The sequence below is a fragment of the Camelus dromedarius genome, chromosome X, assembly GCF_036321535.1.
Source record: "Camelus dromedarius isolate mCamDro1 chromosome X, mCamDro1.pat, whole genome shotgun sequence".
NCBI classification, from domain to species: Eukaryota; Metazoa; Chordata; class Mammalia; order Artiodactyla; family Camelidae; genus Camelus; species Camelus dromedarius.
In genome coordinates, this window is record NC_087472.1 from 113,473,151 (window position 1) to 113,499,280 (window position 26,130).

The window sequence follows — 26,130 nt, forward strand, 5'->3', positions numbered from 1 at the left end:
GGGGAGAACTGCGCAGACCCACAGCATCCCAGGGCCATGTCCTCTCAGCAGGGCCGACCCCTCCACCGTTAGCTGCAAACTTCCAATGTGGGAGGACCACTGTCTGTACAAGAATGATATGGATACATAGAGGGATGGACTGAGGGATGGGAGACATAGATAGATGAGAGGTACAGAGAGAGATTACAGGCAGAGAATAGAGAGATAGATGAATAGATAGATGATAGATAGATAGATAGATAGATAGATACATAGATAGATACATAGATAGATACATAGATAGATAGATAGAGGGAAATATTGGTGCATGGATAGGTGGATGGATTGATGGATGGAGAGATACATGGATAGACGGACGGACAGATGGATTGATGGATGGATGGATGGATGGACGGATGGATGGATAGATACATACATACATACATATGTAGATAGACAGAACAATGGATGGATGGGTGGATGGATGGATGGATGATAGATCAGTAGAAAAATAGATGCAAGGGGCTGTAGGCAGGTAGATAGAAGAATGGATGGATGTGCGTGGGTCACTGCGCACGTCACTTTCTTCTGGTGGCGAGACCAGAAGAGTTGGCCAGGCACACAGCTATGGCAGGCAAGAGGAAGTTCTTTTGGTTAGCCTACTTCTGAAACTTTTTTTTTTTTTTAAATAAAAACCCCCAGGTATTTGCTCGTCTGGAAATACAACTTCAGTTCACCGCCCGCGGTACCTTCAGCACCGGGGCCCCTCCTCCGTGCCACACCTGAAGCTCCTCTGTCAGCGGCAAACCCTTTTGGGAAAGGCAGGGTCTGCCTGCAGCCGCCGTGGGACCAGGACGAGCCTGCAGCCCCGAGGGCCCGGCTCCGGGGGCCGGCACCCCGCCCACGCGGGGCGGGACGGGCGCTGATAGGAGGCGGCGGTGGCGGGCTTGGCCGAGACCGGGGACCAGAGAAAACAGACCAACCGACTGTTGCACAGGAAATTTCAAAACGGGTTTCCTCCCCACCAGCCTGACTCCGCCGCCGCCGCCGCCGCCGCCGGGGCGGCCCGGGAGGTGGACCTGGGAGGCTGTGCATCCGGCGAGGGCGCAGCCGCCGCGCCATGGCCCCCGCGCGCCGGGCCGGACACGCAGCGCGGACGCCGGGCCCGGAGCCCTTTGCCGACCCCGACGACCGCCGCGGCTCGCCCGGACGCAGCAGGGCTCCGCTTGCCGACGGCCGGCTCTGAGGCGCAGCCGGCGCGCCTGGACCCCGGCGGGCTCTGCGCCGCCGCCGCCGCCCCAGGTGCGTGCAACGCCCGTTCCCCGCCGCGCGCCTCCCCAGGAGCCCGGGAGGGCCGGGGAGGGTCGGCCGCGCTGAGCGGCTGGGGGGAAGTCTGCGCCCCGTCTCCCCCCGGGGCGCAGGCGGGACGGGAAGCGCCCCGCAGAGACCCGCGCGCCCACGGAGCGGGGAGGCGGATGCTCGGAACGCGCTCTGCGGCGCAAGCTCATTCAGGAAAGCTCACCTGCGCACAGGTGCGCCCTGAACGCCGCCAGGCCACGGGGGCCCCAGCCCAGAAGTGTCCCGGCCGCCGGGCCCACCCCCGTTTCACCCACTGAGACCAGCGCACCTGCGCCGGCCCACGTGCCAAGCCAGCTTCCCGGGGCGTTGGGTAAAGCGTCGCAGACGGGTCTCGCCGACGGGGCGCCCCAAGCGCGGGCCGCGGCCGCTTCGGCACCCCCCTCCCCGGCCGCGCGGACCAGGCCGTCTGGGGCGCCGGGGTCACGCTGGGCCGAGGGGAATGACGAGCGCGTGCTTGTTTCCAGACCCAGGAGGGGTTTTTTCTGCCCTCTGTCACGTTGTCGTGTCCGTTCAGCGCGCGGGCTGAAAAGCGGGCTTGTCAGGCAGGAGCGCGGAGGGTCGGAGCCCCCCCATCCCTGGCGGGAGAAGCTGGTGGAGTCGATGGCCGGGGACGGGGCACCTGGGGGCGGACGGAGCGCGCCTTGCCCTTTGAAGGCGTTTCCAAGCTAGAGAAGTGGTGTTTTCATTTGTTGCGGTGTTGCCTACGTGGAGGGAGGGGGCGTGCGCCCCCTGGACGTTGTCCCCCGAATCCTGGCTACACCCCCCCGCCCAGGGGGAGGACCCAGGAGGTGAGAAGACTCAGGAAATACCCTGCTCAGAGGGAGGGAAGGACCCTCTACAGACGCGCCGGGGGCCCCTCCCCCAACCCTCCCTGGGGTCTGTGTTGTCGTCTTGGGGACCAGGACGGGAAGGGATGTGTGAGTGACAGAGTGGCCGGTGATGGTGGGTAATCACTCATCAGCAGACGCCCCTTGGCCGGGCACCTGAGCCCTCCAGCCCCCGGGTGCGGCTCCTCACCTGGCCCAGCCCCTCCATCTGCGCTTCCTCCGTGGGCGTGACCACCGGCGGCGGCACGTGTAGGGCCCTCCCTGCCACATCCCCACTTCTGGCCAGGAGGCAGCATGGTGGTTGGGCAGGATACAGGAGCCCCACACTCACCTGCTCCCTGAGGGAGGGCAGTTGTCCAGCCCCCCCCCCCACCCCCGGAGATGACCCATGCCGGCCTCTGACCCTCCGCAGGGCCAAGGTCACACCGTGGAGAGCCATGATCCCGTGGACAAGCACAGACGGGGCTGAGGGATGGGCTCCCCAGGAAGGTCCCAGGGGACAGCGCTGGGCACTGGGAATCCCCAGTGAGAGCTGGGCGCCTGCATCCACACCCTCCTGCCACACAGAGGGATGGATGGACGTGAGGTCTGCCTTCATTTAGGGAAAGCAGTAGCCGGAAGGGCAGTTGGTGACTGGGTATGCTTCTGAGCCATGCAGGGAATCCGGCCTGAGGGGCTGCTTATGTGCTGTGACACTGGGGGTCCGAGTCTGTCCTGGGATCTTGGGGGGCCGTGTCTCTGCTGGGACCTGGGGGGTGTGTCCATGCTGGGACCTTGGGGGACTGCATCTGAGCTAGGGCCTCGGGGGCCACATCTGTGCCGGCGTCTGAGTGGGGAACTGCGGTTACATTGTTGCACAGGTTGTCCTGCCGGGGTGGAAATGGCCAGGACTCAGGAGCAGGCAGTATGCAGTGCCGTCTGCCCCAGGCCCTCCTCATCCCAGTCCCCTCTGAAAAGGAGGGTGATGTGTCAGAGCAAGCAGGTTGGGTGCCCGAGCACTGTGATACAACACTTTTTCTGCACCGACTGTGTACAGCCATGCACACCCTGCCTGCACACCATCTCCTTCCATCCTAACCTCACCGTCCTCAGCCCCACGTGTCCAGTGCGGAAACTGAGGCTTGGACTTGGCTAAGCACACAGAGCCCGTGAGAGGCCTAGCAGGAATCTGGACCCAGACTTTTGGACTTCAGGGCCCTCTTGACTAACCTGACATCTGGCCGCTGGCCTGCTGTCCCACTGATGGGGGCAGTGGACAAGTCACCATGTGCCCTGTGCAATGGGGAGCACTTCCAGGGAATAGAAAGATCAAACAGTGAGACACAGGCTCAGAGGGTTCAGGGCGGGAAGGAATCCAGGAGGGCTTCCTGGAAGAGGTGGCATTCACCAGGGGCACCTGGGATGTCCAAGAGAGCAGAGCTGTGGCAGGACAGATGTCACGGGTGACAGCAGGGGTGAGGATGGGCTGTGTGTGCCAAGTGGAGGAAGGGTTCGGGCACAGGGGTAGGACAGTCCCAGAAGGAGGATGACTTTCATGGGCAAAGTCATGGAAGCGTCTGGCATGGCTGGTCTATGCTTTGGAAAGAGATCTGGGCGGGGCTGTGGGGCCAGGACCGAGGTGCGAACTAGGTCACTGGTGCTCTGAGCAGAAAACAGCACAGAGGTAGAATCTGTGGTTCACTGACACGATGGGGGCTGGACACGAGACAGAGGCCGAAGTGGCTGGGGGTAAGGGCGGCATGGACAAGGCAGGGCAGGGGGTGGGCCAGGCTGTGTTTGTGGAAGATGGTCCTGGCTGGACCTTCAAGGAGGTTGCCGACTAGGTGGGAGTCGAGAGTGGGGACCCCAGGCTTTGAGTAGTCTTAGGGTCCGGGGCATTGTTTCTGGGGGACAGCATGAGCAGGAGACCCCAATGGAGAGAGGGGATGCGGGAAAAGAGAATCGAGGGGTGTCTGGGGGCAGAATCAAGTGTCAGATACACAGGGCCAGGGCGTGGCCTCTTGGATGGGACATGAGTCACATTCAGACTGGGTGGTCCTGTCATGCACTGTGGGGTGTGGACCAGCCTCCCTGGTCTCCACCCACCAGATGCCAGCTGTTCTCTCCTCCCCAAGTTGGGACAACCAGAAATGTCCCCAGACATTGTCCTATGTCCTGGAGTGAGAGGGGCAAAGTTGCCCCTGGTCACAAAGCACTGATTGACAGATAAGTGACAGGTAAATAGATAAATTAGATGACAGATGACTGATTCATTGATTAATTGATGATATAGATCATTGACATGACAGATGAATAGATAAGTAGATGACAGACAAATAGATTAGATAATAGATAACTGATAGATGGTAGATGAATTGACAGCTGACAGTTGGATAGATAGATAAGTAGGTGATTGGTAGATAGGTACATAGATAATAAATGATAGAGGTACATAAATGTAAATACACACATGCATTCATAATAGGGAAATGTGTGATAGATGGATAGATAGGATGGATGGATGGATAGATAGACAGACAGATAAGATGGATGAATAGGTAGGTAGGTAGATAGATTAGATGGATAGATGGATAGATAGATAGACAGACAGACAGACTGATACACAGACAGACCGCTCATGTCAGGCAGGGCTTCTCAACGCAGACTACTGGCATTTTAGTTGGGATAACTCTTGTGCTGTCCTGCGCACTGTAGGGTGTTGAACAGCATCCCTGGTCTCTACCCACCAGATGTCAGTTGCTCCTACACAAATCGTGACACCCCAAAACTGTCCCCAGACACCACCAAGTGTCCTCTGTGTGGTAGAACTGCCCCCAGTTCAGGACCACCAGGGAAGAGGCGGGAAGGCTGGAGGGACAGTGCAGCCAGGCTGGGAGGAGATGCAGGACCAGGTCACATCCCCCAGGTCTCAGGGGGAGAACCTGGCTGAGTCAGAACATTCCGGGCCGCTTCCTCCCATTCTCAGTTCTAGCTGTGTGGTCCTGTTCCTATAACAGAAAACTTAAAATTAAGAAGGCCCTGTAATAGGGCACAGAGATATGTGTATAGAGTAAAAAGATTTCCTTTTGGCAGGGGAAACGGGCCAGGGTTGATTCCCTGCCGTCCACACAGAGGGCCTGGTGAGAGTGTGTGTCACCCCTGCAGCATGGGATTATCTGCCCAAGAACCAAACGTTGGTTCTGACAAGTGGCACTTTGGCTACAAAACAGGAACAACAGGAAGACACTTTTGTAATAACTTGTGCTATAAAGGGAATAGAGGAAGTGGGACGATTAGGAGACGCAGCTCCGTGTAGGGCTGCCTGGTAGCTCACTGCCACGGATGTGGCCCATCTGCCAGGATGTGTGAGCTCCTCCGAATACCCTGTGGTTGGAGGCATGGGTCTCCAGGGGTTTCTGTCATATGCACGTGTGCTGGGGGTGGAACGGGGCAAACCCATTCTTGCATTGAGGACAGGGGCAGTCCAGCAGGCAGACATATGGGGTAGGATCCAAAATAACCCCTCAGTCTCAGCCACAGGGAACAAATGGGGGCGTGCCTGCATGAGCTGTGACCTTGTGCATGAGAGACCACAAGAAATCACCACGGGCTCTGTAATCATTTGTTAGGTGGTGGATGGAAAAAGGAGTGGATAGATGGATAAATGCATGGATGGGTAGATGGATGGATGGATGGATGGATGGATAGATGGATGGATGAGTAGATGGATGGATGATGGATGGGTGGATGGATGGATGAGTAGATGGATGGATGACGGATGGATGGATGGGTAGATGGATGGATGGATGGATGGATAGATGGATGGATGAGTGGATGGATAGATAGATAAATGCATGGATGGATGGGTGGATGGATGGATGAGTAGATGGATGGATGGATGGATGGATGGGTGAGTAGATGGATGGGTGATGGATGGATGGATGGATGGGTGATGGATGGATGGATGGATGGATGGGTAGATGGATGGATAGGCAGATGGAGGATGGATGAATGGACAGATAAAACAAGAGAGGAGGCTGGGTCCCAGTGAATTCCTCTGAATTAGTTTCTTGAGGAAGCCGTAACAAATTACCACAAACTGGGTGGCTTAGAACAATGGAGTTTTATCCTCTCACATTGTGGGGACTGGAGCTCCAAGGTCAAAGTATCCCAGGGCTGCACTCCCTTTGGAGGCTCCAGGGGAGGGTCCTTCCTGCCTCTTCCAAGTTCTGGAGGCCACAGGTGTGTCTGGGCTGGTGGCTGCCTCCCTCTCATCTCTGTCTTCACCCCGCTTTCTTCTGTCCATGTGTTTTTGTGTCTCTGTCCACCTTCTCTTCTTGCAAGGACACAAGTCACGTTGGGTTAGGGCCCATCCTGATGGCTTCATCTTAGCTTGTCTCTTAACTACATCTTCAAAGACCCTAACAAGCTCACCTTCACAGGTACAGGGCTTCAATCCATGTCAAGCAAATTCTCCACAAAGCCCTGTGGTCTTCATCCTACTCAGAGGAAGAGAGAGGGTGTATTGGATGGGTGGAGACCTGGGGGCCCCACTCAGATGCGCCCGAACCCAAATCCCTCACTAAGTCATGAATCCCCACTACAGGGCTTCCAGTAGGTGGAGCTGTCCCCGGCCCAGGCCCCCACTGCCTTTTTGTGCACCTGCATGGGGCCCTGCTGTGTCCTTGCTCTGCGGAAGGAATGGGGGAAGATGTTGGACATATGCAACCTGTCTGGGTGTGCACAGGGACCTTGCTGCTCCAGGTCTTCAGGGACTCACAGCAACTGTGCAAGACCCAGCTCTGCCTCATCACCGTGCGGTCAGGGAGGAAACTGAGCTAGGATTAGGGTAAAGGATCAGTCATCAAAATAACGACTGTTGTCTTTACATTTTTTTCATGCATGGAGGAGAAATCCACATAACCTATAATTCACTGGTATAAATACAATCCGATCTAGAACATTCATGGTGTCGTGCAGGCACCACCTCTAATTCCAGAATGTTTCCATCACGCCAAAAGGCCGCCCCGTACCCATGAGCCGTCACTACCCACTCCCGTCCCCAGCCCGTGGCCACCACCAACCTGCAATATTCTTCAGCATAAAAAGGAAGGAAGTACAGATAGACTGTACAATGCGGAGGAACCTTGAAAATAGGATGGTCAGTGAGAGAAAGCAGCTGCCGAAGGTCACAGAGTGTGTGACTATCCCGTTCATAAGGAAGTCCAGAATGGGGCAATCAATATCTACTATTTTAAGGCAATGTTTTCACCAAACCAAATGAATGCAAAAATCTCATGGTGACCCAAACAGTAAGATTTCAAATAGAGGACAGTGCCACACAGACACCCACTGGAGAGTGAGACAGAAAGAAAAATGTACTGCTTTCAAAAATGATACCTTTTTGCCAGACTATTAAATGACTTAGAGAAGATTGAAACATTCAAAAGTAAATGTATTGAAACTCACAGACTTGTGTTAGGTTGAAATAGTTTATTGTGCAACCATTATGGAAAACAGTATGGAGATTCCTTTAAAAACTAAAAATAGTTACCATATGATCCGGCCATCCCACTCCTGGGCATATATTTGGGGGAAACTCTAATTTGAAAAGACACCTGCACCCCAATTCATAGCAGCACTATTTACAATCACTAAGGCATAGAAACAACCTAAATGTCCATAAGCAAAAATAGACTAGATAAAGAAGATGTGGTCTATATATATAATGGAATACTACTCAGCCATAAAAAAGAATGAAATCATGCCATTTTCAGCAACATGGGTGGACCTGGAAATTGTCATACCAAGTAAGGGTTGAATAAGATACACCTGTTCAACGCTGCTGGCAAGTCAGTAAGTGCCTGAGACATGTCATTCTCCTTGAGGGGCCGATCCCAAGTCCTGTGGGATTCCTTGTAGGGCCGTTGCTGTACGTGCTTAGCTTGGACTCACAGAACCCTCATGGCGTCCCTCTGAGAACACAGTTGACATCCCTTTACACACGGGGAGCCTGATGCACCGAGAGACAAACTCTCCCAGCCAGATGGTGGTCTACACTGCCTGCCATTAGTGTGGCTATTATTATTACTGTATGCATGGGGCTTCTACCTGCTGGCTGTACTTAAGCTAAAATGCCCATCCACGTGGGGGCGATGGACATGTCCTAACTCTGCATAGAGGCAGTGTGTGCACAACATGGTGAACGGACCCAGTGCCACTGAATCATTCCATTTACAAGAGAGAGAGAGAGAGAGGAGTCAGATAACTGTCCACTACAATCCCTGCCCCCCAACTCTTACTTCCTCATCCCCGGCTACAAACTCTCTGCAGAAGCATTCGAGCCTCACCGGCTCCTGCAGGTTCTGAGTCACCATCACAGGAAACCAGAGACGGAGAGCCCCACCCCAAGGTGCCTGTCCGCAGCCACGGCTGGCTGGCTTCCTTCACGGAGCACGGCGCCCTGGCAAGCAAACACGGCCGCTGTTGCCTTTTCTAAACAATCATGTAAATCGGCGGGGAGAGGGGGGCAGGTTTTTTTGCACGTGGGGCCGGGGCAGCTGGCTCTGTGCAGCACAAGGCAGAGAGACCTCCCTTCTGGCTGTCGCTTTGGCTCCTAGCTCGCGAGATGCCTTGCAACTGGGTACCGTGCTGGCTGCTCTGTGAAAACGTCAGGCTTTGTCGAAATTGCTTTTGAGTCAGACGGACCAGACGAGAGAAATGATTGCAGACCAGACAGGATATCTGGGGACCGGAGACACTACAGGGGCCAGAGAGAGGACTTGGGGCCAGAAAGATGATTGAGAAGCAGAGAGAATGATGATGAGCAGAAAAAATATTGGGTACTAGAGAGAATACTGGGGACCCGAGAGGTTACTGGGGGGCCAGAGAAAATACTGGGGACCAGGAGATTATCGGGGAACCATAGATTATTGGGGAATCAGAATAGTGAGGCATCAGAGAATATTGGGGATCTAAGAGGTTACTGAGGGATTAGAGAAAATATTGGGGACCAGAGAAATTATCAGAGAACTAGAGATTAACAGGGGACCAGAGATTTCGGGGACTACAGACATTTGAGGGACCAGATAGATTATTGGGGAACCAGAGAGAGACCATTGGGGAGCCAGAAAAATTATACAAGAGCCAGAGAAATTAACCAGGGAACCAGAGATTGCTAGGGGACCACACAAAATATCGGGGAACCAGAGAGATTACTGGGGACACATGCTTAAGATTTTGGCCTCAATACTCACCACTGGGGGGGATGTCGTCTGGGTCCCAGTGATGGCTGAGCACACATTTCCTCGGGAACTTGAAAGCAGGCCCCGCGTGTCCAGAAGGACCCCAACTCAGAGGATTTGATCTGTTCCCAAGCCCAGCCCATGTATCAGCCCCAAATCCTTTTTTTCCACTTTCAGTGGCTGTCATTTTGCTCAGAGCATCAAAAAAAACCTTCCTTAGCACCTTGGCCTTGGTGCTCAGACTCAGAGGCGGGTGAGGGAGGGTGCGGCCTAGCAGCCCCAGGCCATGTGCCAGGGCTTCCGTTAGGGCCGTGGGGCGGGGCGGGGGCTGGAGGCTCCTGCGTGTTTGGGGTGACATCTGTGTGGCATGCTTACAGCTTGTCCGTGAAGGTCTCTGCCACCCTGAGCGTCCAGCCCCACCAAGTGCAGCCCAGCCCCGGCACAACACCGCCATCCTCACCTCCTCACCGCTCCCCTGGCACCATCCCACCACCTCCATCTCCTCCCCTTAAGTCCAGGAGTTGGGTGTGGGGTGACCAGCCATCTCGATCTGCCCAGGAAGCAGGACGCTCCTGGGAGCAGGTGGGGCAGAGCTTTGGGGGCTAAAATGGGGCCAGCCCTGGGAGAATGGGATTACTGGTCACCCTGGTGCAGTGCGTCCATGATGGCTTCCCCAAACATCGGCCCACGTCCTAGTCCCCAGGACCCAGGAACGGGACCTTATTTGGACAAAGGGACTTTGCAGATGGGATGACGTGAAGGGTCTGAGAGGAGGTCCTCCTGGAGGAGGTGGCCCTGCATCCAAGAACAGTGACCTTAGAAGAGACAGAAGGGGAGAGACGCAGACACAGAGGAGATGCCATATGGAGACGGAGGCAGAGATGGGAGGGAGGCGGCCACCAGCCCAGGGACGGACGCCTGGAGCCCCCGGAAGCTGGAAGAGGCAGGGAGGACCCTCCCCTGGGGCCTCCAGAGGGAGCTAGTTTAGGGTCACCTGCTACAGCAGCCCCAGGGCATGCATATTCTAGACTGCACCCTGGACAGGAGACCTACAAGCCCTGTGCCCACCTTCTAGGAACCCTCTGTTGTTTTTACTCATTTATGGGCTGAGACGGGCCCCTGGGTGAGGGGCCGAGAGGGATGCAGGAGGGGCAGACTGGCCCTGAAATTCTCGGGTGGCCTTGGGAGGGTCACTGCATCTCCCTGCCTGCTTCCCCCACGTGCTGTGGTCTCCGGGTCTCCCCATCGCTGCTCCAGGTCCTGCTGTCCTCCCCACACTTTGATCCCAGACCCAGCACATTGTGCTTCTTGCTGGGAACCCTCGGGGCCGTGGGGCCGTGGGGGGAGCCCCGCCCTGATGCTCCTCGTCCATCATCACAGAAATCGTCTGCGAGGGTGATGACTCAGGGGGATGGACACAAGGCAGCCCTCGTCCTCCACTCGGTCCTAATAGCAGTGACGCAGACCGGCTGTGAGGACCCCACACCATCCAGGGGCTGTTGACAAAGACTGGACCACCAGCCACCCCCGCCCTGCTTCTTGGGCACAGTCAGGTGACCCTATGCAGGAGAACCTATCTCACCATTGCTCGTGGATGTCCACCTGATTAAACGGGAGCATTGACTCCCTCTCCTAGACGGAACGTCCGTGATATTGAGGGACACTGGGGCCTCCTAAAGTTTCAGGGAACCCCCAGCAGTGTTGTCGCAGAAGTTCAGAGTCTGTAGTGTCAAATCCAGTGGATTATGGCCCAGATAATTGATAAATAGGTTGCTAGGTAGATAGACTGGGATGAATAGATGAATGAACAGATGGATGAATGGATGGATGGGTGGGTGGATGGGTGGGTGGATGGATGGAAGGAAGGAAGGATGGATGGATGGAAGGAAGGATGGGTGGATGGCTGGAAGGAAGGAAGAATGGATGGATGGATGGATGGGTGGATGGATGGGATGGATAGATAACTAGATAGATAGATATGGATGGATACTCAGATAGATGGATGAAAAGAAAGATGGATAGATGATGGATAGATAGGTGGGTAGACAGACATTAGATAGATAATAGATAGACAGACAGATAGTATAGAGTCTCATACTAGACAGTCTGTCTCAGAACGACTGACACTGGGGCTGGAGGACTCTCTGATGGGGACATCCTGTGCACTGTGAGGTGTGGAGCTGTGTCTCTGGTCTCCAGCCACCCCTTCCCAGCTGTGACAACTGGAAAGAATGCCAAACATTGCCACGTGTCCTGTGGGGGGCACAGTCACCCACAGCTGAAATGAAAAGGCAAGGCCAGCTGCATCTTGTGGGCTGGCCACCCACAGTTTTCAGGGACACTGGGGCTTCTAATAGGACCAGAAAACCGGCATTAGTTGCATCGAATCCAATGTGCTCTGACCGAGGCCAGCCCTCGGTTCTTCCCCAAAACCCACAGGGTGTCTGCCCTGGGGCTCCGTCATGAGAGTGAGTCCGGAGCACGCTCGGGTCCTGTGTGAGACCATGGAGGTGGGAGATGAGGACCGCGGGCCACCTCTAGGGTCGTGACGTGGGCCGTGCGTGGTGCGGCCCCGCCATGAGGAGAGGGGTGTGTGTGTGTGTGGCGGGGCCAGACGGGGCTTTGCTTCTTCTATGAGGTCTTTACTCCTCCCCAGCTGTGTGTCTGACCATGACCACCCTGTCACCTAATGACCTAACCTCAATTTCCTCTTCTGTCAAACAAAAAAAGCTCATCACTTTCTCATCACAAGGTTTGTATCTGATAAACGAGGTTCTGCGGGCATCAGACAGCACAAACGGGAGGTGTGGACCCGTGAGACGGAACTCCCGGCTCTTGAAGGAAGGTCCTCAGTAACTCCGAGCCCCGGCCTAGGAATTCATAGCGTGGGTGGATCGCCGCTCTGTGGGCTCGAAACTTAAGTCAGCTGCGTGCCTCTGTCACAGGACACACCGTAAATTAGGAAACGTCGATTATGAGCTCAGTGATGATTTCCTGGCACTAGGCTTGGTGGTGTCCTAACGTTGGCCTGAGCGATGGGTCTCTAGACTGTAGACGGAAAATGCCAAGACATCTCCTCCTCCACGATCGTGGGATGACCTGCAGCACATGCCAACACCCCCCTCTCAGGTAACTGCCCGCCTCTCTCCACTTTCTAGACCCTCCTGGCCCTGCTCAGAGGCAGGTGGTAAGTTGTGCCTGAGAAGGGGTCTCCAGTAGCCTGATGACAGTGGAACAGGGGTCCCTGGACATGTGGCTTCTGATTCAAATCTTGCCCCAGGACAGATCTGTCCCCCTTTCTGGCTTTGTCCCCCTCCTGGGGCCCCCAAGTCTCTGATGCTTCCAGAAACATTGCATCTTACTATCACCCCATATATCCTATCCCTCCTGCTGTCCCAATTCACGCCATGCAACCTGGTTCTGCCATTGATTGAGAGTCTTGTGGTTGAAGTTCAAGGGGGGCCTGGTGGGAGGACAGCGTGGTGGTTCAAACATGAGATGGGAGGGGCCTTTGGAAGGCAGGGGTCTCAGAAGTCAGAGAGAGAAATGTGCTCGCCCTCCATGCTGGGAGAAATCGGGGCGTTGCCTAGTTCTTGGGTCTCTGAACGTTCGTGTATTGGTTCTCCAAAGAAACAGACTGTGCTGGTTAATTTTATGTGTCCGCTTGATGGGCCAGGAGATGCCCAGATATTTGTCAAGTGTTACTCTGAGTGTGTCTGGCAGGGTGTTTCTGGATGAGATCAGCATTTGAATGGATGGACTGGGTGAAACAGATGGCCCTCCCCAATGTGGGTGGCCCCCCACCCCATCCTCTATCCTTTTGAACAGAACAAAAGGCTGGGGAAAGACGACTGAGCTCTCTCCCTGCCTGACCATCCTTGGGCTGGACATCGCTCTTCCCAGAATGAGACTTATATCATCCACTCTCCGAGGCCTCTAGATTGTAGACAGCAGATCCTGGGATCCAGTTCTTTATTGTCTATACTGTATTTGCTCTGTTTCTCTGGAGAATGCTAATACACAAACCAAAAGATGGATGGATAGGTGGACAGGTTTATCTATAGATGATAAACAGGTAGATAGATTGTTAGGTAGATAGATTGATAGGTAGATAGACAGACAGACCAGAGAGATGATAGATAGATGATAGATGTGCGTAGCTATATTTATCTATAGATTAGTAGACAGAAAGAGAGAGATGAGAGACAGAGAGACAGAGAGATTTAAGGAATTCGTTCATGTCATTTCTAATGGCAAGTCCAATTCTGCAGGGTAGACCAGTAGTCTGGAGACCCACGGATGAGGTGACACTGCCGCTTGACTCTGAAGTCTGTTTGGAGGCAGAATTCCCTCTTCCTCGGGGGACCGCAATCTCTTTTCTCTAAAAGCCTTCAACTGATTAGACGTGGCCCACCCACACGATGGCGGGTCATTTGCTTTACTCAAAGTTCATCAATTTAATTGTTAATCCCATGTTTGAAAAAAAAAATACCTTCACAGTAACGTCTAGACTGGTATTTGCCCACATATCTGGGTACCAGGGCCCAGTCATGTTGACAGATAAAATTCACCATTCTGGTTTGGTAGAAATCCACCTGGATGACGCCTGGTCCTTGGGGCCATGCTCAGGGCTGACCCTGACTCTCACAGCCCTACCTGGCTCCTGGGGTCCAACCAACCCCCTGAGTCTCTGCTGTGTCCTCCATCAGGCCCCCAGACCTGATGTCCACCCTGGTTTCTGGGACCAGCCCCTTCTTTCTCCTTTCTGGGTGATAAACCTCCCAGCTCATCCTCCCTCTCAGGAGGGAGCACGGTTTGCCGTGTTTTGTGGTCTGGCACACATCTTTATGTGGACGTATCTTTTCCTTTCTTTATGCCCCCAAGTTATATCGAGATACAATGGACATATAACATTGTGAGCCCAAAGAGTACAAGATAATGCTATGGTGCAGATATGTGGGAGCGTGGTGTAAGAAGGCAATAAATATGCTGTGTTTGATATCAATCAACATAGATTTCTGTATAAAGCTTAGAAACGGGAGACAGTAAAAGAATGCATTGCTCAAGAAGTTTTTACACGGTGGAAGACAGGAAAAAAATTACAACGCTTGCATTTGCAAACCTGTCCTCTTCCCCCCTCCCCAAATCTAACTAACAATAGTCTGAATTCTGTGCTCAGAACCTAAATGGAGAAGACATCTTTAGTTATGTCCTCAGAGTTGCGTCAGATGGATCAGGACAGAGAGAGGCTCACTTTTTTGATCCCTGCCTTGGTGAACGCTAGAAAAATCCAGCAAGCGGTTAAGGTGCTTAGTGATCAACACCCCCAGGGTAAACAGAGAGGCTTGGTGCAGAACACTCATCGCTCCCTTCATGGAAAGATAAACATCTGCTTCGTGCGATCTTATCAATTTCACAACGACCAGCCCCCTGGCCTCCACGTCGTCAGCCAGGAAACCCAGTCCTTCTCCACCGCGAGGCCCTGCTGGGTCATTGTGGGAGGGGCAGCCTGCGATTTTTCCTGTCTGCAGAAGCACTGGTGTGCAGTGGTTCACAGCCTAGAACACAGATAAATGGTGAGGGCTCATGGGGAAGTTCCACGTGATTCATTAAGTGGGAAATGGACAGAATAACCATATACCTAGTGCGGCATCGTGCAGACGTGTGAGCCGAAAGATCACCTGCTTAGACGTGGGGCAGTGCTGTGCACTGAATCGCATCCGTACAAAATTTAGTTGTAGACGTCCTGATCCCCAAGACCTCAGAATAGGACGTTATTTGGAAATTGGGTCTTTGCAGAGGTAATTACTGAAGATGAGGTCATTCTGAAGTAGGATGGGTCCCTGAGCACATAGGCCTGGGGTCCTTATAAGAAGAGGAGATGAGGACCCAGACACACACAGAGGGACGGCCACGTGAGGACACAGGGAGGAGACAGCCGTCCACACACCCAGGAGAGAGGGCTCAGGAGACACCAGCCCTGCTGACACCTGGATCTCAGATTCCAGCCTCCAGGACCGGGAGACAATAAATGTCTCTTTTTTCAGCCACTCAGTCTACTTTGTTGCAGGAGTCACCAGACCCTCATACAGCTGGGGTGAGGTCCTTCCCCACATTGAGACTCCAGTCAATGTGGTTTTCCCCTCTGCTTCTTGTTCTAAAGTGTTATTGCTCAGAAATGATGACCAGCCCCCCAGATGAGAGACAGGCAGCCTTGCCTGGTGGAGGATGCCTTCCGTCCAGAAGCAGGCATGCTGGCCTCTGTAATTAAATGTGATCTGGGGGCGGTTTCCAGGAGGAACTCATTGCATCCGTGGTGTCTTCTGGCTGGAGCCTTCTCTGGAACAGATGGACATGGACCCCTCTGTAGTTCTCTGTGCCATCAACCATTGAAGCAAGATACTCCATGCGTCGGAGACCGTGAGGAAGAGAATGTGGACGGCATCTGACCTCAGGCCACCCAAGGCTTCCTTGTCCCAGGCTCTGGACCTCACAGACATAATAATGATAATCTACACAGTCGCCAAACAGAACGTCTCCTGGGTCTGCAGCAAGCCTCGCGCACGTCAAAGGACTGAACACACTCAGCACATGTTCTGAATTAGGCTGGAAAGCAAACAGTGAAATTTGGAAGTATCTGCCTCCTGTCTACACCCGTTGAAACCAGAAAGAAAGGAAAAACAACTTTTGAAACGTAATTGAGGTTCAAAGATTAATTTTATTTATTCCAGTGTCTTCGTTGTGTTCAGTATAATAATGCCTCCGAGTCATTAATGCTCTTAGCAGAAGAGTTAGTCCTCCAAAGTCACTGTGCTAGCCCTAAGAGCGAATTTTCACTCCTACCCTCTGCTGGAATTTAAGCGGGTCGGTCGAAAGCAGACACTTTCCCACCAAGATTCCTTCCCTTGCAGGGTACCGTCCAGCCAGGTTGCACGTCAGTCTACACTCAGGGGTCGGTCCTGAGGCTCCTGCCCCCTGGCTCCCCTTCCGAAAAATGCCCAAAGGTCATCCTCCCTCACTGAATCCAACATTAACGCATGTGTTTATGATCCCACACACAGCAAAGCAGTTGCACTTAGGAATCGCGTTTGCACCCGGCCAAGCTCCCCTCGAGTCGTGGGTTATCTTCTACCCATCGCTGCACGAGGGTTTGGGGCAGTGGAGTCTTCAGGGCACCAAAGACCATCTTGGGTTTAGAATAATCAGTGCTCAAATTCTCTACAGTTCACGAGGATCAGAGTATCAAACAGAGACCTCTGTTTTAAGGTGTTTCATCCATCACCCCATCCAACTCAAGACAACAAACGTAGAGTTCTATTTTCCCAGTTCGCGTTCAGATTCTCTACAGTTCAAATGCAAGTTCAAGAAAGTTGCAGAATTCTGGGTGAACAGGAAAAAAGCAAGCCGTCCCCCAGAATAGGTCCTGCTACAGCACGTCACCCCAGGGGCCCCAAACAAAGGAGACGCCCACCTTCTTAATACCCAACCCAGAGGGTCCCTGCTCCCCACTCCAGGAGGCACCCGTGTTGACGGTTGCGGGGCTGGGGACCACCACGCAGGGGGAACTGCCCTCCTCCACCCGCGACACCGTAAAGAAGCGAGAGACACCAGCTGGACACAGTGATTCTTTTCAACGTGGCGGGCTCATTTCCCCGCAATTTTCAAGATTCACGGAGAGGAAACCTTCGCACCGTCTCCTTCAAATCTGCTACACGTCACTCCGCGAGTTTGCAACGGCTTATTTGAACAAACAGAGCCTGCTCTCTATGGAGTCCTCGTTCTCCATCAACTGTGTGAAATGCGCAATTGATTCAACGCCTATGAAGAGCTCCAATAACACGCTGGCTGCAGGACGTTATACCCCTTTAGCTGTACGGATGTCTCTTTTTGTTAAATCTGTGGAAAATCTTGACCGGAAGTCACCTGATTCAGGAACTAATGCCCAGTACATTTTTTTTTTTTACTTTAATGTTTCATTATTGTGCATCCAGGTGCGCAATGTCGCTTTGATCAACATTTGTCCCAATAACCACTCACTCAGAAGAAATGCTTTAGCACCTAAGAGCCCAATGACGCAGGAAGCGAAACCCGTCTGGACACCTCAGCGCGCATACATCTATTTTTTGTTGTCATGACTTGGATGTGGTGACAAACCAAAGACCTTCCAACATCGGTCTCGACACTAGGATTGGAATCTGTAAAAATGGTAAAAATGAAAGACAGTTTCAATGAAGGGAAAGGAATGGTGTAAATTAAAAAAAAAAAAAGAATTAGGGGAAAAAAGAAATGAATAATGTGGAGTTCTCCCTTGTCTAACAAAGAGTTTCTCCGAGGACTGTTTCAGTGGTTGGCGGAGCGTGTGTAACCGACACGGCTACCGTCGGCAGGGCACCTTCAGGACGGCCGGCTCGCCGTTGTCTTTCTAAATGGTGGTGTTCACGGCATGTCGGAAATTGTTTGCATCCTTGAGAACTTTAAAAATATTGGCTGCCAACGTGGAAATTCTTTCAGCGTGCAGAGAAAGTTAGTTCCCTGGGGCAGGCATAACAAAGTACTACAAACGGGGAACTTAAACACTACAAATTCATCAGTCCTGGAGGCCAGACGTCTGAGGTCAAGGTGTCCCAGGGCCGCGCTCCCTCCGGAGGCTCCAGGGGAGGGTCCCTCCTGCCTCTTCCAGCTTCTGGGGGCTCCAGGCGTCCATCCCTGGGCTGGTGGCCGCCTCCCTCCCGTCTCTGCCTTCGTCTCCATGTGGCGTCTCCTCTGTGTCTGTGTCTCTCCTCTTCTGTCTCTTCTGAGGTCACTGTCCTTGGATGCAGGGCCACCTCCTCCAGGAGGACCTCCTCTCGGGTCCTTCACTAACTGCATCTGCAAAGGTCCTACCTCCAAATAAGGTCCCTTCCCAGATTCTGGGGGTGGGGATATGAACACATTGCCGGAGGTGGGGGTCGCCACTCAGCCCGCCACACTATCGGAGGCCACGAATGCCCCTTTGCTTCGTGCAGGCCAGTGATCATGGCTTTACCCTCATGGGGCCAGCTGGGGAGAGGGCTGTCCCACTACGGGGACCCCACGTTGGGGCCGAAGAGGGTGGATAGGCGTGGCAGGCGGCACGTGCAGGGAAACAGGGCCCCCTGAGAGTGAGGGGAAAGAGGAAGCAGGCCCCTGGGGGGCCCGTCCCCGCCGGCAGCACCAGCTCCAAGTTACCAGGGAGGGAGGGAGGGGGGAGGGCTGAGCAGAAGGACAGATAAATTCATTCTCTCTGCGGCGCACACGTGGGGACATTGCCCCACCCATCAAACGCCTGGAAATGGCTTTATTTCCAAACACAAAAGTGAAAGCTAAAGAGAAACTCGTAGACACACAGAGCTCTGAGTGTCCCCCCCGCCCCCCCCAGCCCTGCTGTTCCGTGCCTGTGGTCCGGTCACAGAATCCCCTCCCAGCCCAGACACGGCGTCTGAGAAGAGCACACCCTGTCACGCTGCCCCGTGGTCACGGGGAAAGGTCGTGGTGAGAAAGCCCCAGCTCAGCAGCACAGGACCGAGATGCCACTGCCGGGCACGCGGCCGGGGCCGCAGACAGCGCACTTCCCTCCCTGGGGGCTTGTGGCTCGCGTGTCCCGTCATCTCCCCGAGGGGCTGTGACCCACAAGGGTGACCGGCTCCAGCCCGTCGGCTGCTGGGGACGCTCCCGGGTCAACACTGGGAAGGCCCTGGGTCCCTGCAAACCCGGCCAGCTGGGGGCGGCCACTGACAGCCACGCTGGTCCCCAGACAGCCCTGATGTGCCCGGGTGCGGCGCCCCGGCCGGGGGTGCCCGGCGAGGCCAGGGGCGCAGACACACACAGAGATGAGGCGTCCTCGCCAGGCGTACACCCGAGGGGTCCCCGCCGGGCACACGGGGAGGAGCTGAGCTTGTGAGGGGGTCGGCGAGGCGTGGGGAGAGGGCGGCCCCCAACCCCACAGCCGCCTTCTGCGGGTGACATAATAGTACCAGTGGCTCCCTCCGAGCCTGGTTTGAGCTGGAAAGTCCTGAAATTCAAACAGCACCCACGGTAGTCACCCCCTCCCGCCTTCCCATCACACGTAGAAGGACTGGGGACACCCGGACAAGCCCGGACCAGCTGCCAGCTCTAGGGCAGCCCCTGACCAGAAAGGACTCACGTCTGTGTGGGCAGGGTCGTTACCAAGCTGTGCACAGCTGACCGAGATATTCACCGAAACTATTGTAGAAGTCCGCCCCCCTTTTCCCCCACAAAGTCTAAATAGCTTTATTTCATTTCATTCTGTTTTGTTTTTATTTTATTTTGTTTTCCGTGTTATCTTGTGTTTTTTTTTTAACATTTTTTATTGAGTTATAGTCATTTTACAATGTGTCAAATTCCAGTGTAGAGCACAATTTTTCAGGTATACATGAACATACATATATTCCTTGGATCTTATTTTATTTTACTTCTGAAACTTTTTCATATTTTATCTCTATCTTGTTTTTGTGGTAAGAACACAGTTTCCTAACGGGTCTTTAAGTGCATGATACGGTATTTTGATCCTTAGCCGCAATGCTGGGCGTCTTCCTCCAACGGAGAGTCTGTCCCCATGAAACTCACTCCCCACTGCCTCCCCCAGCCCCTGACACCCACCATCCTACCTTCTGTCTCCATGAATCTGACAACTCCAGGGACCTCGGATAAGCAGAATCACACACTATTTGTGTTTTTGTGGCTTTCTTATGTCACAGAGAAGCACGCCCTCAAAGTTGATCCAGGCTGTAGCCTATGTTGTAATTTACTCCCTTTTCGTGGCTGAATAATATTCCGCTGTATGGATGGACTGGTTCTGTGGACATGTTATATGCCTATGTTGTAATAATATTACACATGGATGGACCACTTTTTGTGGACATGTATTTCTCAAATAATTAAAAATAGAGCTACCGTATGATCCAGCCACCCCAGATCTGGGTATATACCCCCAAAATAATTGAAATCAGAACCTCAGAAGGAGACCTGCACCCCTGTGTTCACAGTGGCCTGAGCCACAATAGCCAAGATGTGGAAATGTCCCAAGTGTCCCTCTAGGCTGAGTCAGTGTTAAAATTCTCAACCTCTGAGCAAGCCCCGGGTAACCCACATGAGCTGCTCACCCAGCATGGGGCCAGGGCCCTTTGTCCTTTTAATTACAGGTTTATCCGGGGTGGAAATATGTTTCAGGTAGTTGGGAGGACGCTCACGGCACCCTCAGGAGGGGCTGGGTCCAGGAGTGGGGGCTTTATAGGAAGCTCAAAGCAGGGGGCCAGGCTGTGGGGTGCTCCAAGAGAGGACAGAACCCAAATGTGGGGAGAGAAAGCGAGAGGGCTCCCCAAGGCAAAGGCTCCTTAAACAGAGGTATGTTAGGGCTGCCACGACAGGCAGCTTAAACATCACACATTTATTCCTCCCGGTCCTGGAGGCTGGAATCTGAGATCCGGGCGTGAGCAGGGCTGGTGTCTCCTTGGTGTGTGGACGGCCGTCTCCTCCCTGTGTCCTCCTGTGGCCGTCCCTCTGTGTGTGTCTGGGTTCTCATCTCCTCTTCTTAGAAGGACCCCAGTCCTGTGGGATCAGGACCCACCGTAGTGACCCCATTTTACCTCCATCACCTCCTTAAAGACCCGTCTCCAAACACAGCCCCATTCTGAGGTCCTGGGGGCTGTGATCCCAAAGTACGAATCTTGGGGGGACAAAATTTAGTCCCTAACACGGAGAAACCTCAGAGAACATAGCACAGCCCAGCTGTTTACTTAAGAACAAGGTGCCCTCTTAACACACTCTAATGAGTAAGCTTTTAAATAATTAATCTGAACAGAGTTTTCTGTTTAAAAAAAATTTCCCCCTTAATGGAGTCAGTGGGGATCGAACCCAGGACCCTGTGCACGCCAAGCACACACTCTACCCCTGAGCTATACCCTCCCCACCCCAATATTAACAGTTTTTGAAAAATGAACTAATATTAACTATATTCTAAGGAAGCCATACTTAAATTTACTGCAGTTTCTCATTATAAACTAACAGCCCTCAGAAAGTGATCCCTGAATATATTTCGGTGAGATTCATTTTTTTTACAGAAGTGTTTTTTAAAAATATGTGAAGTCCCCTCTGGTGACCTACTCCACCCTCCCAGGGGACCCATTGTGAAAAAGAGGAACCTTTTCCATCCATTGTGGCTCTGCTCTCGGGCTCAGAGTTTCATAACCTTTGTGCATTTAATTAAATCTTCAGATGACAGGTTACCGTTACAAGCAGCCTGCTGGGTCCCGGGAGAGTTGGGGACTGTGTGTGGTGCAGGCCTGGTTGGGGGGAGGGACGGACAGTGGGGTCCGCAGGAGAGTGGGGTTTCCTGTGCCGACCTCTCTTTGAAGGGGCACCCTCCTCTACGCCAGAGTGAGGGTCCCCACCGCCTAGCTGCACGGCGCCTGCTTGCACAAGACCTCCACCGTCCCGACAACCACCGTAAGTCACGGGACCCAGAGTGGGACAGGCAGAGATGCCCTGGGTGGCAGGCGGCCTCGGGTCTCTGTTTTAAAGATGCCACTGGATTGTGGGGAAAAGGCTCAATTCAGCTCAGCTCACCTTTGGGCTCTGTGATTTTAACCCCAGGCACTCCAACGTCCTAAAAGTATCTGTGGGATTTGCAGAGAGAGGACAGGGGTTGCAAAGGAATCGTGAGACTAGAGTCGGGGCTCTGGCGATGGCCAAGGTTTCCATAGAAAACCCTCTTTCTTGTACATCCTGGGATGGTATTATCGTCATTTCTGTCGAAATGGGAACTGAGGCTCTGAGTTAAGGAACTTGCCCAAGGTCGAAATCCAGAGAGGGGCCGAGGTGGGGGCCGGGGGCTGCACACCCGTGGCTACTGTGGAATGCTCAGGTGTTGACCAAGGCAAGAGGTGTGAGCTCTGTGGACGCCCCGTGTGGAATTCTGTCCCCCAGCTTGGGGCACGCTGGTTCCTGGCGGGTGAGTCATAACTCTTTTCGTGGCGAACAATAGAAACTTGACTCATGCTAGCTGAGGTCAGTGTGGAAATCGTCAAATTAGATCGTTAGGCATTCCAGAGGCAGCTTCAGGCATGGCTGGATCCAGGAGCATTAATGGTAGTTCGTTCTTGTTTCCTCTCTTGTCCCAGATTTCAGCTCCGCCATCCTCTTGCCTCCCTTGCAAGTTTTAGTGTGTCTGGAGGAGGGAAAGGGGGTCCCTTCAACCCTGACCCCCATCTTTGCAGAGCAGAACTCAGAGGGAAAGGAGACCGCCCTCAGTCTTCCACCCCACCTTGAGGGTTCTGACTGGCCCTGGGAGCTGGGTCAGATGACCACCCCTGGGCCGATACCTAAGGACAGAGTGGAGTCAGGCTTGGGTCATTTCGCACTCTTGTGTGATTGACAGTCCGTGGACCAGAGGGTCGGAGAGGGACAGATCCCAGGGGAAGGAGGGATACTGGACACCAGGTCCACTGCAGCTTGGGGACAAGAGGGGTTTCTGGACAGCACGTCCACTGCAGCAGGGGGACAGCAGAAGGGAGCTGGTTAAGTTGCCCAAAGTGACAGGCACGGGGCCAGGTCACAGTGTACCCTGCTCCTCCCTTCTGGTCACCCATCCATGCAGTGCTCCATCCATTCACTCTGCATTTATGGGAGCAACCTTGAGTCCCTCATTCATCAGTGCATCGTCCATTCCTCACCTGTCACTCACTCCACGTCCGGGACAACGTTCTGTGTGTCATCCATTCACTCCCTCTTCTTTTACCAAGGATGCCCTGGCATCCGGCTCTGAGGTCAGAACAGAGCCGCCTGCATCCCACACAAGCTCCTGAATGCCTCTGTGCCTCGGTGTCCCCATTGGTAAACCGAGGACAGTGATGGGGTCGTCTTCCCAGGAGGGGTCTGGGAGGAGACGTTGGCAGGCAGTTCACAGTATGTGCGCCAAGGGATGGGAGGTGCCGTCTGAGGGCTCAAGGCGCGAGCCTCTTCCACATCATCCCCGGGGCACAGAGCCAGGAGGGAAGCTGCCCGTGACCTTCAGAAGGAGGAAATGAGGACAATGGGTGCCCCTGGGAACCTCGGCCCCGGCGACGACGCTGGCTTCTGAGATCTTCCCAGAAAACTTTCTGCAGCTGGCGAGGACCGTCGGCTGCCCTTCCCTCCTGCTCGGTCCTGCCAGCATCAAGTCAGCCGTGGGGGCCACAGACCAGAGGATGCGGGTGGCCAGCTCCAGACACCCCGCAGTGACCCCAGGAGTGACACGGAGGACGCTGGGATATACGAGGAAAAGTCTCAGAAATTGGGGTGAGCAGGGAGCCAGGAGTTCACGGGGCAAAGAGCCAACTGAGCTACGGGGAAGGATGGCACAGACGTCCTGACGCTTTTTCCGGTGATTCAAGAACCGTGTCTTAAAATTGAGGTGAAATTCACACAACATGCAATGCACCGTCTTAGAGTAAAAAATTCAGGGGCACTGGGCACACTCACAATGTGCTGCACCCATCACCTCTGCTTCAGGACAGTTTCATCCCCTGAAAGGAGACCCCATCCCCATGAGCTGTCACACCCCCTCCCCTCCTCCCAGCCCCTGGCAACCAAAAATCTGCTTCCTGTCTCTGTGGATTTGCCTGTTCTGGGCGTTTCCTGTAAATGGAGTCACACCCTGTGTGTCCTTCTGTGTCTGTTTCTCTCACGGAGCATCCTGTGTTCAAGGTCCATCCACGCTGCAGCCTGTGTCAGAGCTTCACTCCTTTTCCTGGCTGAGTAATATTCCCCTGTGTGCCTGGACCCCGTTCTGTTTACCCATCTGTTAGTGGACGCTGTGCTGTCTCCAGCATCAGACTCTTGTTCATAATATGGCTATGGACATATGTGTCCACGTTTCCACGTGGATGTACATTTTTATTTCTCTCGTGCGTGCCCCCTAGGGCGGTCATTGCTGCTTCACACAGTAACCACATTTAACCAAGGGAGGAACCACCAGACTGTTTCCACGAGGCCATTTGTAAATGTTGGGGAGTTTTAAGGGATGGGAAGACGTCTATGGAAACGGTGACAGTCATAATCAACATATGAGGTGCTTTCTCCTTGGAAGGACCACACACATCACCATGTGCCAATGACCCCGTTTCATCTCAGAACAGCCCTTTGGGTTATCACTACCTCTTTCTTGGATTGAACCTGTACCCTCTGAAAATTCACATCTGTCCACAACCTCAGAACAGGATCTTATTTGGAAACAAGGTCTTTGCAGATGGGATGAAGTGAAGGGCCAGAGAGGAGGTCCTCCTGGAGGAGGTGGCCCTGCATCCAAGGACAGTGACCTCAGAAGAGACAGAGGAGGAGACACACAGACACAGAGGAGATGCCACATGGAGATGGAGGCAGAGATTCTAAAGTCTAGATAGAGAATGAGATTAGGTAGATAGACAGACAGACAGATAAATAATTAAATAGATAGAGATGCATGTATGGAGGGGTGGATGGATGGATGCCTCATTTCAAAGCACAATGTACCGTCTTATTTTAAAAAGACCTCATGTGTTCATGGAACCTTCCTTCAGAGGGACCCAGGCCTGCTGACACCTTGACTTTGGACCGCCGGTCTCCAGCATTGTGAGAGAGAGAAAGCGCCCATTCATCCAAGCCCCCAGCGTACAGTGAGGAGGTCAAGGAGCCAAAAAACCCCAAAAGGACCCCCACCTTCCCTTCACTCTGGAAGAAGGACCCTGGGCTCAGAGGGAGGAGCCTGCCCGAGGTCCCCCAGCTTAGTTTTGACAGAACTGAGACTGGACCTCGACCCTCCCCGACCCCGGCCCCGGGCCCCTCACCACCAGGCTGTCCTGCCTCCGTGGACGCACCGCGGGGCAGGATGATCTGTTTCACACGGAAAAGAGTCAATGTAAATGGGTCCGCTCAGGGGACTTTCCACTCCCCCCACCCCCACCGAGTCATCACCCTTAGGTTTCCTTCCATTCATGTGACGCTACGGCTTTTCTGATGGAACAGCGAAGATCTAATTTCATGTCGTCTTTAACCGGCGATGGAGGGCGTAGAGCAGATTCAGCTCAGTTAGCGGGTGAGGTCTTTCTTAAGTCAGATGGCACACTGTGCCTTGAAATGAGATGGTCAGGGGACACACTGGAGGCCAGCGCCCTTCAGCTTTTCGCCCATCTAGCTAGGCTTCCTGTCTGCCTGTCATCTACCTGTCTGCCTACTTATCCACCTGTCATCTATCTAGTCTGCCTGCTTATCTGTCTATCTAATCTACCATCTGTCCATTTCTGTCTTACTGTCTTTCTCTTCTATCCAATCCAATCCTCTCTATCAATTATCTATCTGTGTATCCGTCCATCAATCCATCCACCCATCTTACCTATTTATGTATTTATGTATCTACCTATGTATCTATGTATCTATGTAGCTAGCTAGGTATCTGTCTGTCTGTCTATCCATCCATCCATCCATCCATCTTATCTATCTATCTATCTATCCATCCATCTATCCATGCAACCATCCATCCATCCAAGCATCCATCCATCTATCTATCCATCATCCATCTATCCATCCATCTTAACTATCTATCATCTATCCATCCATCTTATCTATGTATCCATCTGTCTATCAATTATCTATCTATCTATTCATCCATCCATCCACCCATCTTATCTATGTATCTACCTATGTATCTATGTATCTAGCTAGCTGTCTGTCTGTCTATCTATCCATCTATC

The 26,130-nt window shown here is 53.4% G+C and overlaps 1 protein-coding gene across 2 annotated transcripts in view; it reads left to right on the plus strand.

Annotated features, from left to right (window-relative positions):
- Positions 1-871: 871 nt before the first annotated feature.
- Positions 872-26,130, plus strand: part of LOC116151033 (P2Y purinoceptor 8) — a 45,866-nt gene continuing 20,607 nt past the window's right edge. The window contains exon 1 of one of the 2 annotated variants that reach the window (XM_064482651.1): positions 872-1,281. The gene's annotated coding sequence lies outside the window, so the exon portion shown is untranslated. Of the gene's footprint in view, positions 1,282-21,671; positions 21,872-26,130 lie in introns of those variants that run through there. The other variant, XM_064482652.1, reaches the window with a different exon arrangement.